We start from the raw sequence: 18,482 nt of genomic DNA on the forward strand, positions 1-18,482 counted from the left end.
GTACAAATTTCTGCCCTCATTTCTAATAATAATAATAATAACAGTTTATATACCGCAGGACCATGAAGTTCTATGCGGTTTACAATGATTAATAATGCTACAAATTGAGTAGAACTAACAAGTTAAAAACTAGTGACTAACAGCTCTAGATATCAGTTATTGTAGGAGAGATTGTACAGATCAGCTGCCTAAGTACTTCAACAACTGATATGTATTAGCATAATAAGTATTTGCAAGCATAAGTAATTGTTCCAGATCTTTACCCCATAATGCTGCTTGATATGAGAAAAGATGTTGATGATGACTTTTTAATTTACATCCTCTAAGCGATGGAGAAACAAAATTCAAGGCTGAGCTTCTCTTATGTCTATTGGTTGAGAAAGAGAAAAGGTCTGTTATATACTTAGGGGCTAAACCGAATAGTACCTTAAAGCAAAAACATCCAAACTTAAACTTCACACGTGCCTCCATCGGCAACCAATGCAGGAGTCGGTAGGAAGGAGTTACATGATCAAACTTCTTCAACCCCAAAATCAGCCTGACTGCCGCATTTTGTGTCCAGTTGCACACGAAGTGGAATCCTTCTTCCTCACACCAGCGCTGCATCCACGCGTTGACTGCTTGCAGCTCCATCTATCTCTTCTCATCTGCCCGGGGTACCGGCAGGATCTCTGAGAATGCTATCCTCTGCATTCTGATCTTCAGCTTCCTTCCTAGCATCCGGAACTTCTCTGTTATAGTTCCTGTTGCTCACGATGTTCGTCCCTACATGGATCACCACTGCCGTATCGTCTTTTTCCATTCTGTTGATGATCCTGTTGATGCGGCTCACTATGTCTTCTACCTTGGCTCCCAGTAGGCAGGTCACCAGCCAATCCTGTCTTCCTCCCACTATGTAGCTATCAACTTGTCTGATAATGGAGTCCCCCACGACGATTGCTGTCCCCTCTATCTTCTCCAGCCGCAGGTCTGTGTCCCCGGTGCATGTCCATCTCTCCAGCCGTAGGTCCGTGTCCTTCGTGCATACCCATCTTCTCTCATCTTGGCGTTGGCTTGCACCGGACATGTCTTCTTGTCGATCCCCTCCGCTGCCTCCAGATCCCACTGCTGCTGTGCTGTCCTGCTGGCAGTCCTCACTCTCTGTAGATGTGTCCCGGCAGTTCCACTGTTGCTGGTGATTTTCCACGGTCTCCCTGTATGCCTCCTCTATGAACTTCTCCAGCTCTCGGACCTCTTCTTCGATGGTTTTCTCTTTCTTGATGTTCTCTGTATGCTTGTCCTCCTCCACTGCACAAAGTGCCTCCAGTTCCAGTATTCTGCCCTCCAGTAGTCTGACTCGTTTCTTCAGGCTCTCCAGTTCTCCGCATTGAGTGCAAACGTAAGACCGCTTCCCAGAGGGGAAGTAGTCATACATATGGCAGACGGTGCAAAACACTGGGTAGCTAAACTTCCTGCTTCTGTCTGCTGCATCCATTGCTGTCCTCCGCGTCTGTTGTGGATGTCCTCTGCAACAGCTGTGTCCTCTGTGTCTGTCCGGCTGTGAGTCCTCTTTGCCTGCTGTGTCGTCTGTGTCTGCCCGGTTGTGTGTCCTCTGTGCCCGCTGTGCCTCTGCGTCTGCCTGATTCTGAGTCCTCTGTACCTGCTATGTCTGCCAGGTTATGTGTCCTCTATGCCTGCGCCTGCTGTGTCCTCTGTGTCTGCCCGGCTTTGTGTCCTCTATACCTGTGGTCTCCTTTAGCGGTGGCTCGTCCTTTTGCAAAGGCGCTTTTGCTAAGGTGAGCACCTTTAACGCTTGCCTTTGAAGCGCACCAAACGGCAGAGCGCCATTGGCCCCTCCCCTTTTAAGGGGGAGCTCCGGTTTTGCTCCTAGGTGAAGTCAGAGGGGTGGACGGAGCTATCTCTCGCCGCTGGCCCTCACTGTCTCCTGCCTTCTCTCCTCCGCTTCTCTCCTTTTGCGTCCCGGCTCTCCTCTGCATCGATCGCCTCCCGACTCTCAGCTGCTCTCCTAACCAGTGATCGTTGTTCGCCCCTCCCCTTTTAAGGGAGCGCTCCGGTTCTGCTCCTTGGTGACGTCAGAGGGGTGGACGGAGCTCTCTCTCGCCGCTGCCCCTCACTGTCTCCTGCCTTCTCCCCTCCGCTTCTCTCCTTTTGCCTCCTGGCTCTCCTCTGCCTCTGCCTCCTCTGCAGCGATCGACTCCCGACTCACACAGTTGATGGCAAAGATATATTTGCAGATGTTCCTGCTATTATATTACATGGCTACTACCATGACACATTGCAGCCCCACCTGTCACCTTGGGTTACTTTCCACTCGATCTGCTAATGGGGACAAGAGTGCTCAGAGAATTGAGAGATGTTCTGGCGGAACCGTTGACAATGCTATTCAATCTCTCACTAAGTACGGGGATAGTTCCGTTGGACTGGAAAACAGCCAATGTCGTTCCTCTACATAAAAAGGGTTGCAAGGCTGAGGCTGCGAACTATAGACCGGTAAGCCTCACCTCAATAGTGTGTAAACTCATGGAAACACTAGTTAAATATAAATTAGATACGATCCTGAACGAGGGAAATCTCCGGGATCCCAGCCAACATGGATTCACCAAGGGTAGGTCATGCCAGTCCAATCTAATCAGCTTCTTTGACTGGGTAACAAGAAGACTGGACTCAGGAGAGTCCTTGGACGTCGTGTACCTGGACTTCAGCAAAGCGTTTGACAGCGTCCCACACCGCAGGCTGCTGAACAAGATGAAATCGATGGGATTAGGAGAGACTCTAACTGCATGGGTTAAAGATTGGCTTAGTGGCAGACTTCAGAGGGTGGTGGTTAACGGTACCTTCTCTAAAATGTCAGAGGTGACTAGCGGAGTGCCACAGGGTTCAGTCCTGGGCCCACTCCTCTTCAACATATTCATTGGGGATCTAACTCAAGGGCTTCAAGGCAAGGTAACCTTATTCGCTGATGACGCCAAACTATGCAATATAGTAAACGGCTATAATCTACAGGATGCTATGGAGCAAGACCTGCGTACTTTAGAAAAATGGTCCTTGATCTGGCAGCTTGGCTTCAACGCCAAGAAATGTAAGGTCATGCATCTCGGTAACAGAAATCCTTGCAGAACCTACACCCTGAATGGAGAAACTTTAACAAGGACTACGGAAGAACGAGACTTGGGAGTGATCATCAGTGCTGACATGAAGGCAGCCACTCAGGTGGAGAAGGCTTCATCTAAAGCACGGCAGATGATAGGTTGTATCAAGAGAAGCTTCGTCAACAGGAAACCTGAAGTCATGATGCCATTGTACAGAGCCATGGTGAGACCTCATCTGGAATACTGTGTGCAATTCTGGAGGCCACATTACCGTAAGGATGTGCTCAGAATTGAATCGGTTCAGCGGATGGCCACCAGGTTGGTCTCGGGGCTAAAGGGTCTCCCGTACGAAGAAAGATTGAGCAAATTGCAGCTCTACACTCTCGAAGAGCGTAGGGAGAGGGGAGACATGATTGAGACTTTTAAGTACATCACGGGACGGGTCGAGGTGGAAGAGGATATCTTTCTTCTCAAGGGACCCTCGACCACAAGAGGACATCCGCTCAAACTCAAGGGAGGGAAGTTTCGTGGAGACGCCAGGAAGTACTTCTTCACGGAGAGAGTGATTGAGCATTGGAACAAGCTTCCAGTGCAGGTGGTCGAGGCACGCAGCATCCCAGACTTCAAGAACAAATGGGATACCTATGTGGGATCCCTACGAGGTCATGCCAAGGGATAGGGTCACTAGGACTTGAATTGGCGGGTCAGTAGAATGACAGTACAATTATTGTACTTTAGGGGTCAGTAGACTTAAGAGGGTGGGTAAATGGTGTGGGCAGACTTGATGGGCTATGGCCCTTATCTGCCGTCATCTTTCTATGTTTCTATGTTTCTATGACAAGCATTAATAATCCATTGGTCAATGAACCATAAAGATGGGAATTAGCTGTACAGTCATGGCCAAAAGTTGGCAACTAGTTTTCGACTCTACCATACTGGGTTCTTGATACTAATATTGTTTTGGGCTACTGTAGGCTATCATCTTTATTTATTTTGGGCTAAATATTTATTATTTAATAGATTCAGCCATCTTTTTAGTAAATCTCACTTAGAAGGTATGAATTTGGAGGGGGGGGTTTCCCAAAGTGACATGTTGGATTTTGCATTTCTGCTTGAAAAGTATGTGTCAGCTTATTCTATTCCTATTCGTATAATTTTTGGTGTAATCAAACTTTTGTTGCTTGTCAGTGTAAGAATTGATAGCAGTCACAGATGTAAGTGATAATAGAGATTTAATGATCTCTTAGACCACTGTAACAAAGAATCAGATCTATTAAAATTTGATGCTAAGTTGAGTAAAAAAATATGTTGCCCCTGTATAAGACTTTGGTGAGACCTCATTTAGAATATTGTGTACAATTCTGGAGGCCGCACTTTCAAAAAGATATAAAAGGATGGAGTCAGTCCAGAGGAAGGCTACTAAAATGGTATGTGGTCTTCATCATAAGGCATATGGCGACAGACTTAAAGATCTCAATCTGTATATGTTGGAGGAGAAGCGGAGAGGGGAGATATGATAGAGACGTTTAAATGCCTATGTAATGTAAATGTGCTTGAGTCAAGTCTCTTTCATTTGAAAAGAAACTCTGCAATGAGAGGGCATAAGATGAAGTTAAGAGGTGATAGACTCCGGAGTAATCAAAGGAAGTACTTTTTTAAAGAAAGGGTGGCAGATGCATGGAAGAGTCTCCCAGAAGAGGTGGTGGAGACAGACTGTGACTGAATTCAAAAGAGCCTCGGATAGGCATGTGGGATTTCTTGGAGAGAGAAAGAGATAAGAGATACTGGTTACTGCGGCTGGGCAGACTAGATGGGCCATTTGGCCTTTATCTGCCATCATGTTTCTATGTTAAAGAATCAAACTTGAATACACATTATTATGTTTACAAGGTGCAACAAAATGAAAATCTAAGGTACGAGTTGGTGCTGAAAAGTTCTCAGCCGAACCAAGAAGAGAATGATGTGAATATGGTTCAATCAATGATCTGAAATAATGTCAAAACATAGAATTTTGTTTCTGCAAATTGGCACTTAACGAAATAAGATAACACTTTTTTCAGCTACAGTGGCAAAATAATGCTCAGAATTTAGGAAGTTGGTTGGACTGAGAACTTTCCAGCACCCCCTTGTATCTATACAGTGTCTACTTATAAGATATTGTACATAATTTGTTTCTTTGTTTGATTTGCTTCAAGTATTTTCTTGCATATGGAATTATGGTGTACGGGAAACACTCTCTTCCTCCCTGTCTTGTCAGCTCAAAATCTCAGGGTTATCTTTAACTCCTCTCTCGTTCTCCACTTAACGACCCCTTTGCGACCCAATTTCTCTCTGACCTGATTCATTAACCTCTGTCCCGATCATCCTCCAATCCGCACATGCAAATGAGGGGGAACAACATTCAAATGCAGACAGGCAGCGATTCACTAAAAAAAAAATGAGGGACATCGACTGGGCTGACCCATCAAAAATAAGCAACTGCTGAGGACCAGTCGCTCAGGTCTTTTCCAACTGCCCTGCCTTCTGCCACCCTGCTCTCTGCCCGGTCTGCTCTCAGCCCCGATCTCCTGCTCTCGCCCCGAATTTCTCTTGCTTTCACCCTGAATCTCTCCTGCTTTCGCCCCGACTCTCCTGCCCTTCCCCGCAGTGCAAGCCCGTGGTTTTAACCCACGGGTTTAAAGTGGGTTAAAACCACGGGCTTGCAAAGAAAAAAAAAAGTAGGTTTCCTGCTCTGCCGAGCACGGAGGTCCAGCGCATGTGCAGACCATCTACAGATGGTCTGTGCATGCGTCTGGATCACTGTAGCCCCTCAAATACGGATCTGATCGCTCACAGATCGGATCGGATCCGTGCCTTTAGTGAATCTAGCCCTTAGTGTTTTGTTTCTTTCAAATTTATATTGCTAAATGGAAGTCCATAATAATAAACTCTAATTTGTCATGGCTACTCAAGTAAACAACTTGAAGCAATTTCTGTGGCAATGTAATCAAAAAGTGCCTTTACATATAAATATCCAAAACCACTTATCTTAATCCTTAATATTTTCAGATTATCATCACTCTAAACTGGTACACTCCTCTCAATTTGGCTCCCGACAAGAGTATTCCTGTTTTGCTCCTTAGTCAAGCTATATAAGGAGAACAATTTTTCTTCATCCCACATTGTGCCACAACCATCTCAAAATGGCCGCAGCCCTGATTCAGACGCCAACTTAGTCATGTGAAAAAATTAGGACTTCCCATGAAATATTCAGTTCTTTCTTAAGAAATGTTCACATATCGATGTCAAATCTTTTTTTTAATTCTCTGAAAAAGAAAGTGATGTAATTGCAGGTAAACAACAAACATTTTCCTTGATTTACTCATGAAACAAAAGATATCCACAAAAATGTATATTCTAACTGAGGAATAAATTAGGATATCCTCACATATCCTCCAACTTAAAGTGGCTCAAATCAAACAAAGGTGTATCACATCAGGTACACATGATTAGAACATCGTTACTCAGCATTTTGAAGGAGGTTTGCCCTACTTAAACCTCAGACATTTAGTTTGGTATGCTCATGACTACTGCAGTGAGAGTGAACACCATGGTGAGATCAAAAGAGCTGTCTGAGGCCTTCAGAAAGAAGATTGTAGCAGCTTATAAGTCTGGTAAGGGATTTAAAAAGATCTCGAAAGAATTTGACATTAGCCATTTCACAGTCTGGAAAATAGTGTACAAGTGGGGGACTTTCCAAACAACTGCCAACATGCCCAGGTCTGGCCGTCTAAGCAAGTTGACCCCCAGAGCAGACTACATGATGCTAAAAGAAGTCTCCAAAAACTCTAAAATATCATCACGGGACCTACAGCAGGCTCTTGCTACTGTTGATGTGAAAGTGCATGCCTCTACAATCAGAAAGAGACTGCACAAATTTAACTTGCATGGGACATGTGCAAGAAGGAAACCTTTGCGCTCTAAGAAAAACATCACGGCCAGACTGAAGTTTGCCAGAGAGAACGTAGACAAACACCAGGACTTCTGGAATAGTGTTCTATAGACAGATGAGTCTAAAATTGAATTATTTGGACACCTGAAAAGAGGACTTGCTTGGTGTACACCAAATACAGCATTCCAGGAAAAGAACCTCATACTAACTGTGAAGCATGGAGGTGGAAGTGTCATGGTTTAGGGTTGCTTTGCTGCAGCCAGCTCACCATCATAGAATCCACCATGAGAGTGTTGGAGGAACATGCGAGATCATCTGTAAAAAATTGAAGCTGAAATGGAACTGGACCCTGCTACACGACAATGACCCAGAACATATCAGTAAATCCACTAAGGACTGGCTGAAAACTAAGAAATGGAGAATCCTGGAGTGGCCTAGTCAAAGTCCTAAATCTTAATCCCATTGAAACAGGCAGTACATGCAAGAAATCCCTCAAATAATCTCACAGACCGATGTCAGAGATTGGTAGAAGGCTACAAGAAGAGTCTCACTGCAGTTATTTTAGCCACAGGGTAACACTAGCTATTAGGGTGTCCAAATTTATTCCTCAGTTAGAATATACATTTTTGTGGCTATCTTTTGTTTCATGAGAAAATCAAGGAAAATTTTTGTTGTTTACCTGCAATTACATCACTTTCTTTTTCAGAAATTAAAAAAAAAAAAGATTTGACATCGATATGTGAACGTTTTATAAGAAAGAACTGAATATTTCATGGGGTGGGTGTCCTAATTTTTTCACATGACTGTATTTCAGGCTCCCTGTATTGATGTCGTCATGTCATGTTCTTCTTTATTGGCTGTTGAACTTTACAATATGATCATATACTTCCGATACACTCATACTTACGCCACGGTAAATTTACACATCAGAGGAAAGGCCCTGTCAGGGCTGGCTGGGAGCAGCCTGTGACTGCTGCGCTTTGGGTAAAGAAGATAGAGGGAGGGAGGGAGCAAGGAAATTTGCGGCTCAGGACCGATGTTTGCTTCTGCCACTTAGGGCTTGAGGGAGGAAGGAGAGCTTTGTGGCTAAGGAATGCTGGTGCTTTGGGGCAGGAGGTTGGGGGAGGAATTGAGAGTGTGTTAGACAAGGTTTCTAACACACTCTCAATTAACCAGAAAAACAGTTATCCGGTATCTACCATAAGAACATAAGAATTGCCGCTGCTGGGTCAGACCAGTGGTCTATCGTGCCCAGCAGTCTGCTCCTGCGGCGGCCTTTAGGTCAAAGACTAGTGCCCTAACTGAGACTAGCCTTACCTGCATACGTTATGGTTCTGCAGGAACTTGTCTAACTTTGTCTTGAATCCCTGGAGGGTGCTTTTCCCTATAACAGCCTCTGGAAGAGCGTTCCAGTTTTCCACAACTCTCTGGATGAAGAAGAACTTCCCTACGTTTGTACGGAATCTATCCCCTTTTAACTTTAGAGAATGCCCTCTTGTTCTCCCTACCTTGAAGAGGGTGAACAACCTGTCTTTGTCTACTAAGTCTATTCCCTTCATTATCTTGAATGTTTCGATCATATCCCCTCTCAGTCTCCTCTTTTCAAGGAAGAAGAGGCCCAATTTCTCTAATCTCTCACTGTACGGCAATTCCTCCAGCCCCTTAACCATTCTAATCACTCTTCTCTGGACCCTTTCGAGTAGTACTGTGTCCTTCTTCATGTATGGCGACCAGTGCTGGATGCAGTATTCCAGGTGGGGGCGTACCATGGCCCAGTACAGCAGCATGATAACCTTCTCTGATCTGTTCATGATCCCCTTCTTAATCATTCATAGCATTCTGTTTGCCCTTTTCGTCGCTGCCGCACATTGTGCGGACGGCTTCATCGACTTGTCGACCTTTACTCCCAAGTACCTTTCCTGGGGGGTCTCTCCAAGTACTGCATTGGACATCCTGTATTCGTGTATAAGATTTTTGTTACCAACATGCATCATCATACACTTATCCACGTTAAACCTCATTTGTCATGTTGCGGCCCATTTCTCAAGCGTGTTTATGTCACGTTGCAGGTCCTTGCAATCTTCTGTGTCTTTACTACTTTGAATAACTTCATATGCAAATTTTATTACCTCACTCGTTGTACCAATTTCCAGGTTGTTTATAAATATGTTGGAGAGCACGGGTCCAAACACCGAACCCTGCGGCACTCCACTCATGATGCTTTTCCAGTCTGAGTATTGTCCATTTGCCCCTACTATCTGTTTCAAGTTCAAGTTTCAAGTTTATTAATATTTGATGAATCGCTAAATCTGTTTGCAAAGCGATGTACAGAATATAATAGAAAGTCAAATTATAAAAAGACAAGTCCAAAGACATTAATTTTTAAAACAAGACAAACTAGAATTGGGGGGGAAGGAGGGTAAAAGTTACAACTCTTTTTTTTTTGTGGAAAAACAAAGATGGTAAAAAAACATAGGGAAATGGGGTAGTTAAAAATTTGTAAATATTAAGCAAGTCTAAGATTAAGTGTTGAAAGCATCTTTAAAAAGATGAGTTTTTAGAGATTTTTTAAAGGAGAGATCTTTTTCATTTTTAATAAATTGTGGTAAAGAGTTCCACCATTGAGGGCCAATTACAGAAAACATGTCAGATCTTTTTGTGCCTATTGTTTTCAGGGAAGGTATAGCTAGAAGATTTTAGGAAGATGATCTAAGTGGGCATACAGTGTTATGAGGTATTAGCATTCTTGCTATAAATTGAGGTTCATTATAAGTTAAGGTTTTAAATATTAGCAGCATGACCTTAAAGAGAATACAATGACTGATAGGGAGCCAGTGAGAATCGATAAATAGTGGCGTAACATGGTCATATTTCCTGGCGTTATAAATCAATTTAATAGCAGTATTTTGGATAATTTGAAGACGTCTTTTTTCTTTTTGGGAAATATTAAGTAGTAAAGAATTACAGTAGTCCAATTTAGCTATAACCAACGAGTCATCCCAGTCAGTTTCCTGTCTTTGTTTCCTGCGTATAGCCTGTCGGCTTCCGGTATGTTGTGTATATCCTCTTCGGTAAATACAGATGCAAAAAAAATGTGTTCAGTTTATCGGCGATGGCTTTGTCTTCCTTTAGCACTCCCTTTATTCCATGGTCATCCAACAGCTTCCTTCATGTGTCGTTTCCCCTTAATATATCGAAAGATCGGTTTGAAGTTTTTTGCCTCCTTGGCTATTTTTTCCTCATAATCTCTTTTGGCCCCCCTTACCACCTTATGGTACCTGCTTGGATGTTGTTTGTGCTTTTTCCAGTTTTTGTGTTTTTGACCTTTTCCATTCCTTAAATGAAGTCTTCTTGACTCTGATCGCTTCTTTCACTGCTACAGTGAGCCACACCAATTCCTCGTTCTTTTTCCACTTGGATCCCTTGTTGATAAGCGGTATATATAGATTTTGGAACTCGGTGACTGTGTCCTTAAAAATGGACCATGCTTGCTCTAGCATTTTTACAATGCTTATCCTCTTCTTAATCTTCCCTACCATGAGTCTCATCCCTTCATAATTCCCTTTTCAGAGGTTCAGTGCCGTGGCCGTCATTCTGGATCGATGTTTTGCCCCCTGTGTCCATGTTGAAGCGGATGATATTGTGATCACTGCTTCCCAGTGTCCCTTCTACTTCTACGCTTTGCGCTGGTCCTCGTAATCCATTTGTCCTTAAAAAGGGACCATGCTTGCTCTAGCGTTTTTACAGTTCTTATCCTCTACTTAATCTTCTTCCCCACCATGAATCTCATAACTGAGATTATACTGTATTCTATAACTGAAGCTGGAAGCCCAGGTGCTGTTCTATAACAGGCTCTTATTGTGTGGTATCGAGGTGTCTAGAAGGAAATTTCCACTTCTAGTGGTGATATTCAACAGGTATCAGATAACTTAAGAAACATGATGGCAGATAAAGGCCAAATGGCCCATCCAGTCCCCGTGTCCGCCCCATCCCCATGAACTCTGTCCCCGTCCCAGTAAGCTCGGTCCCCATTCCCGCCCATGCAAACCATCTTATCCCATCCATACAAGCCTCAAATAGTTTTGTACTGAACACAGCTGCAGTACTACTTTATCCTAAAGCGAAAAAAAAAAAGAAAAGATAAGAAATAGAATTTTTTTTTCTATCTTTGTTGTCTGGTTTCTGCTTTCCTCATCTTTTCATCATTCTCTTCCTCCCATCCCCTGTCTGCCTTCTCTCTGCCTCTTCCTTATGACATCATTCTGCTCTATTTTATGTTTAAATCTATTTTATTAAGCAACAGTAAGTACAACAGCAATAATAACCATGGAATGCAGTTTCATCAAACACCCGCGGAGGACTGAACTCTTATGTCCTCCCCGGACCCACCATACCCCCACCCCCCAACAAAGAAAACCCTACCCCCACCCACTCCTCCCCATCCCCCCACATGTACAGAAAACTCGCAAGCAGGGAACAGCAGAGACATCTAGAATAGAGAGCTGCACGGGAACGGGGACGACGGGAATCCCGCGGGACCCGCGGGCATCCCGCGGGTTCCCCTTTTGGGTTACGGGGATCCCGTGGGGACGCCCCTAGGGTCGCGGGGATCCCGTGGGGATGCCCCCTAGGGTCGCGGGGATCCCGTGGGGACGCCTCCGAGGGTCACGGGGTTCCTGCGGGGCTGGATGTACTCAGTCGCGCGGCTCTTCTCTGTACCTTCTCTGCTTGCAGCACAGAGCCGAACGGAAGTCTTCCCGACGTCAGCGCTGACGTCGGAGGGGAGGGAGGGCTTAAAGCTTAAAGCCCTCCCTCCCTCCCTCCGACGTCAGCGCTGACGTCGGGAAGACTTCCGTTCGGCTCTGTGCTGCAAGCAGAGAAGGTAGAGAGAAGAGCCGCGCGACTGAGTCGGGAAGACTTCCGTTCGGCTCTGTGCTGCAGGCAGTGCAGGTAAGGAGGAGAGTAGCCTCGCGGTTCGAGTGGCTACCAAGGGACGGGGCGGTCCACCCCGCCCCGGTTGCAGCACAGCCGGCCAGGTCCCCTTACTTTTGTGGCACTTCCCCGACCGACCGACAACAGCCCCGGTCCGACAGTCCTCCCTGCCCTGTAGCCGCGAATCTAAATTATCTTCTTACAGCAGCTGTAATAAGGTAATTTAGATTCGCAGTTAAGGGCAGGGAGGTTTGTCGGACCGGGGCTGTTGTCAGTCGATCGGGGAAGTGCCACAAAAGTAAGGAGACCTGGCCGGCTGTGCTGCACCTGGGGCGGTAGAGAAGGAGGGGGGGAGAAGGACGCTGAAAGCACTTGAAGACAGAGGAGGGAGAAGGACGCTGAAAGCACATGGGGGAATACAAAGGGGTGGAGAAGGACGCTGAAAGGCCATGGGAAGGGCGGGGGGGGGGGAAAGGACTCTGAAAGCACTTGTGGAAGACAGAGGGGGGAGAAGGATGCTGAAAGCACATGGGGAAGACAAAGGGGTGGAGAAGGACGCTGAAAGGACATGGGGAAGACGGGGGGGGGGTGGAGAAGGACGCTGAAAGGCCATGGGGAAGACAGAGAGGGAGAAGGACGCTGAAAGGACATGGGGAAGCAGAGGGGGGAGAAGGACACTGAAAGCACATGTGGAAGACAGAGGGGGAGAAGGACGCTGACAGGACATGGGGAAGATGGGGGGAGAAGGACGCGGAAAGGAAATGGGGAAGAGAGAGTAGGGAGAAGACGCTGGCAGGGAAGAAGACAGATGCCAGACTATGGGGGGAGCGGAGAGAAGAAGATGGGTGCCAGACCAATTTGGAAGGGGGAAGAAAGGGAGAGGCACAGTAACAGAGCAAATGGAAGATGCAGAAGGAAGAGAGACAGTGGATGGAAGGAATTGAATGAGAACATGAGGAAAGCAGAAACCAGGCAACAAAGGTAGGAAAAGAATTATATTTCTTTTTTTTTATTTTGCTTCAGGATAAAGTAGTATATTAGTTGTGTTGATAAAAATTTATAAACATTAGAGGCTCTGGTAGAAACCCATTTGCAAAGTATGTATTCTTCCCAATTAATATTTTCAAATTAATAAAGTCTTTTTGCTTATTTGTAAATGGTTTCTACCAGAGCCTTTAATTCAGTAGCATAATTAAATGAAATAACTATTTCTGAAGTTTATATGGATGGGCGGGGATGGAGGGGATTCCTCGCGGGGACGGGTGGGGACGGAGGGGATTCCTCGCGGGGACGGGTGGGGACGGAGGGATTCCTCACGGGGACGGGTGGGGACGGGTGGGATTCCTCACGGGGACGGGTGGGGACGGGTGGGACTTTGGCGGGGACGGGTGGGGACGGGTGGGATTTCTGTCCCCGCGCAACTCTCTAATCTAGAAGCACAGTTTCAGAGGTGGAGTCTATTCAAGACCCGGCTACGACTCTCCGGAGGCAAAATGTTCAAATATGGAGTCCAAGTGTGAACAAAGTCTCTGCTCCGGCGTCGGGAAGAACGAGCCAAACGGGCTTCCCAACCCATAAGTGCATGGAGGCGATTCCTCCAATACCAGAATGAAGGTGGTTCAGAAGACAGCCAGCAACACAAGATACATTTCTTCCCCAAAATAAAACATTTACTAAGAAATAATTTTTCATAAGAATTGTACATATACAAAAATGAAAAATGGGCAAACTTCATAGACTGCACGGAGACTGGCACAGGGGTCCGCAACAAGCCCTGTAAAAAGGAGGCCATCTCGGTCCAGAAGGTCTGAATCCCCTCACAACTCCAGAAACCATGAAAGTAAGAATTTACCTCCACCGAACAGCGGATACATAACTGAGTATCTATACAACCCATATGGTAAGCCTGACTCTGGGAGGCGTAGGCCCGCAGGACAGTTCGAAAGTGACATTCACGGAGCTCAGCACTATGTACCATGCCCGCAGTTCGAGTCAGGGTTTTTAACAAGAAATTGTCCCCCAAGTCCCTACCCAAGTCCCGCTGCCATGCCCCCAAAATAACAGGGAAAACCCTAGGCGGGCAAAGAGCCAGAATCCGGCCATGCAAAGCTGATATAGAGACCCTATTATCAGGATCCGCAGCCAAAAAAGTACAGAGCTGGGTCCCAAAATCCCCCTGCAAGGAAGACCCCTGAAGGGAAGCCACATAGTGACTTAGTTGACAATAAGCAAATGGAAGGCCAATCTCAGGGACCCCCCTCCCCACCAGCTCAGCATAAGGTAAGAGAGACCCATCATCCCGCAGAACATGCCGCATCTGTTCCACCCCCCGCGCCCTCCAGCGACCGAACACAGAAGGTCCAACCCCCGGAGGGAAAGCTAGATTCCCCGCCAACGGTAAAAATACACTAGTATGAGAGTCCTGATTCCACAACCGAAGGATTTGATGCCACACTGTCCACAGGGACCGAAACAAAATACTTCGCTTACAGGGTCTCGGCAATTTAGACAACGGGGCATGGAGGAGATACAATAGATGAAGAGGATAGAAATGATCCCGTTCCAGAGAGATATCCGTATAAAAAGAGGTACCCAACACCCAATCACTAAGATGACGAAGCAAACAGGCCTGGTTATAAACCCTGATGTCAGGCACCCCCAAACAACCCCCGCGGGCAGGCCCCACCAATAGGGACCATGTCAGTTTAGGTTTACGTCCACCCCAACAAAACCGGATCAATAGGGAGGTAAGAGAACGCACATCCCTCTGCAACAAAGAAAGGGGAAGAGTCTGAAGAACGTAAAGCCACCTCGGGAATACCACCATACGAAATAAATGAATTCTCCCCAACAAAGACAGCGGCAACGCCTGCCATTTGGCTAGCAACAATTTAGTATCCGCCAGGAGTTTATCTATGTTAAGACGGTACAGTTGGGTCACATCCATCGTCAGCCCAATCTCCAGATATCTAAAAGAGGTGTCAGCCCAACGCAGCGGGAAACCATCCCCCCACGTCCGCTGCAGTTGAACCGAGGAAGCCAGCGCCTCAGATTTCGCAAAATTCAATGCGAAGCCAGAGAAATCTCCGTATTCCCGAAGACTTTCCAACAATACAGGCAAGGAATGCTGCGGGTCCGTTAAAAAGACCAAGAGATCATCTGCAAACGCCGCCATTTTAAAATGGGAATCACCCAGGACCAAACCCCGAATCTCCGCATTTGCCTGAAGCTCCCGAAGTAAAGGATCTAAAGATAGCACAAAAAGGAGCGGAGACAAGGGGCAGCCCTGGCGAGTCCCCCGGCCAATATGAAAAAAACCCGAGCAAGTCCCATTAACTGTAATCCGCGCCTCTGGGTCACTATACAGTGCCTGGATTGCACCGAAAAAGAAGGGGCCCAAACCGTACGTCCTCAGCACCGCAAAAAGGTAACCCCACCGCACCTTATCGAAGGCCTTCTCTGCATCAAAACTGATGAGCATGGCGGGGCTACCGTCCTGTCCCACCCGTTCTAGCGCCAACAAGATGCGCCGGATATTCTTAGCCACCGGCCTATCCCGCACAAACCCCACCTGAGATTCGGAGATCACCGACGGCAAAACACGCGCCAGGCGGTTAGCCAAAAGTTTAGCCAAAAGCTTCGCCTCATAATTCAACAATGAGATAGGACGATACGATTCTGGCAAAAGAGGGTCCTTACCAGGCTTCGGGAGAACTATAATAGACGCTAGATTTACATAGCGAGGAAGAAAGCCCTTAGCAACACTCAAATTGTAAACCTCAGCCAGTACTGGCGCTACGTCCGACACCAACAACTTGTAGAACTCACTCCGAAATCCATCCGGGCCCGGCGCCTTGCCCAACGGACTGACTCCTATCGCCCCCTCCACCTCCTCTGCGGTGATAGGAAGATCCAAAACGGCTGCATCCCGCTGAGATAAACAAGGTAGGTCGAGGCTATCTAGATAAACTTGCCCATCCAAAAGCTCGGGGCCTGGATCTGTGTACACCTCAGCAAAGAACTCCCGAAATAATTCACATATCTCCTCCGACCGATGATACAGCACCCCAGAGGAACCCCGAAGAGTCGTTATGCTCTCAGGTCCACCCCTCGGACGCGCCAGGCGGGCCAACAATCGACTGCTCTTATTCGCAAACCGAAATAAAGAAAACTTAAAGTACTCCCTCGTCCGCAGAGCCCGAAGATGCAACAGTTCATTCAGTTCCTGCTGGACCTCCAAAAGCTGCGCCCGAAGCAGGAAGGAGGGCGCCCTGCCATACTGGCGTCTCAACCCGGTCACCCTCCGCTCCAAAGCCAGTATTTGCCTTTGCTTCCGCTTCGACTCCCTGGCCACATAAGAGATGACATCCCCCCGTAAGACTGCTTTAGCCGTCTCCCAGTAGAGAATGGGGTCATCCCGATGCTGCTGATTGTTAACTTGAAAATCACGCCAGCACTGTGTCAAAAACTCGTGAAAACGGGTATCCCTATACAGGTAGCAGGGAAACCGCCAGGACCCTCTGTTGCTCAAAGAGTCTCCCCAAGTCCACCGAAATCCCACCCAAGCGTGGTCAGATATTTCAATGGGGCCCATTTCAACCCCCATTACCCGTGGAAGCAGCACGCGAGAAATAAGAAGAAAATCAATTCGCGAAAGCGTCCCGTGCGCCCTGGACAAGTGGGAGTAATCCCTCTCCAACGGGTGTAACACCCGCCACACGTCAATCAACCCCAAAGTGGATTCCAATAGTTGACCACCCGTATAAAGCTTGGAGGTCTCTCTACCCGACGAAGCAGAACGATCCAGCTTCGGGTCCGGTACCTCATTAAAGTCCCCACCCACCAGCATCGGAACATCTCCAAACTGTAAGAGATGATTACGGAGCCCCCTAAAAAACCTGGCCGAAGGATTATTAGGAGCGTAAACATTGCAGAGCAAAAGAGGCCTATTATCAAGCAACACCAAGGCCGCGATGTAACGCCCCCTAGGGTCGCGGAACACCTTCTGGGTGAGTAAACGCAGGCCCTTACGGAACAAAATGATAACACCTCCCTTTCCCCCCACAGCGGGCGCCTCCAAATAAGAGCCCACCCACCAGGTACAGAGCTTGGCATGTTCCACTGAGGATAAACGGGTCTCCTGTAAAAAGGCAATAGAGGTTTTAGAACGATTTAAACGCTGCAATATTTTAGAACGCTTAATAGGGGAGTGAATCCCCCCAACATTCCAAGAAGTTAGAGTGTATTCCAGAGTAAACCTCTCATTAGCCCAGTCACACAAAAAGAAAGAACCAGTATAATACCAGAGAAGCGTCCCAGCCACCGCTTCCCCGGCTTCTTGCCCCCACTTGTCCCAAGAATCAAGCCATATCCCTGCCTCCAAAACAAATCCCAAACACAGTGACCCCCAACCCACCCACCCCAAAATTCCCCCAGATCCCCATCCCCCAGCGAACCCCACCCCCCCTCCCAACTCCCCCCACCCCACCCCACAAACCCCCCTCCTCCACCAACCCTCCCCTGAGCTACACCCAAGATACCCCAAAAAGGGCATCACTTCCAGGAAACTAGAAACACCCTCCCACGGGATAACGACCAGTACCCCCCGACCCACAACCCCAAAGCTCCGAAAACAGTAAGAAACAGCCACCATCATCCAAACCCCCAAGAACACTCAACCCACCTCTCCCCTCCCCCAACACCCCAGCCACTACAACAACCCTCAAAGCCCACACACCAAACCCAATACCCAATGCTCAAACCGGTTAGAGCAGGAACAGACCCAAGCTAACAGAGAACAACCAGGTCAACCCCCCTCCATCTACACACACACCAACCAAGCAGTCCCTCTAAAAACAAAACACAGGGACCCCACGCAGGGGGAGAAGGAAGAAACCCCCAGTCCAAACTCAAACTACAGACCAGTCCCCAAAATTGGGTCTCCTCAGTCCACTGCAGCTCTCGGAGGCGGGTCATCAGGCATCATCTCTGTCACAAAGCGCTGAGCGGCCTCCAGGGTGTCAAAATGATGAGTACGACCCAGATGTGTCAGTCTCAGGCGCGCCGGATATTGCAGAGAAAAAGCAACGTGACGCTGGATGAGACGGGTGCAGAGAGGTGAAAACCTGCGCCGTGCCTGAGAGACCTCCGCCGAATAGTCCTGAAAGCAGAGAATCGGCTTGTTGTCATACGAGAGCTTCTTGCCCTGCCGCAACGCACGCAGGACCTCCATCTTGTGATGATAATTCAGGATACGGCAGATGACCACTCGAGGTCTGTCAGCATTCTCTCTCCGCTGCCCCAAGCGATGTGCCCTCTCCACCCTCAGGGGGCCTGAAGAAGATGGTAAAGACAAAGACTCCGGCAACCAGCATTCCAATAGCGCCCCCAGCTCCACGTCTCGCACCGATTCTGGCAGGCCAACAAACCGAAGATTATTACGGCGGGACCTATTCTCCAGGTCATCCACCTTGGCCCGCAATGCCGCCAACGCTGTGGTGTGGGCTGACTGCTCCTGGGCAAGCTGCTGG

At 47.4% G+C, this 18,482-nt stretch overlaps 1 protein-coding gene across 9 annotated transcripts in view; it reads left to right on the forward strand.

The window, feature by feature from the left end:
• Positions 1-18,482, forward strand: part of LOC117347156 (stimulated by retinoic acid gene 6 protein-like) — a 422,585-nt gene that overhangs the window by 139,535 nt on the left and 264,568 nt on the right. The window lies entirely within an intron of this gene.

Source organism: Geotrypetes seraphini, chromosome 1 (genome assembly GCF_902459505.1).
Source record: "Geotrypetes seraphini chromosome 1, aGeoSer1.1, whole genome shotgun sequence".
In the NCBI taxonomy this organism is placed as follows: domain Eukaryota; kingdom Metazoa; phylum Chordata; class Amphibia; order Gymnophiona; family Dermophiidae; genus Geotrypetes; species Geotrypetes seraphini.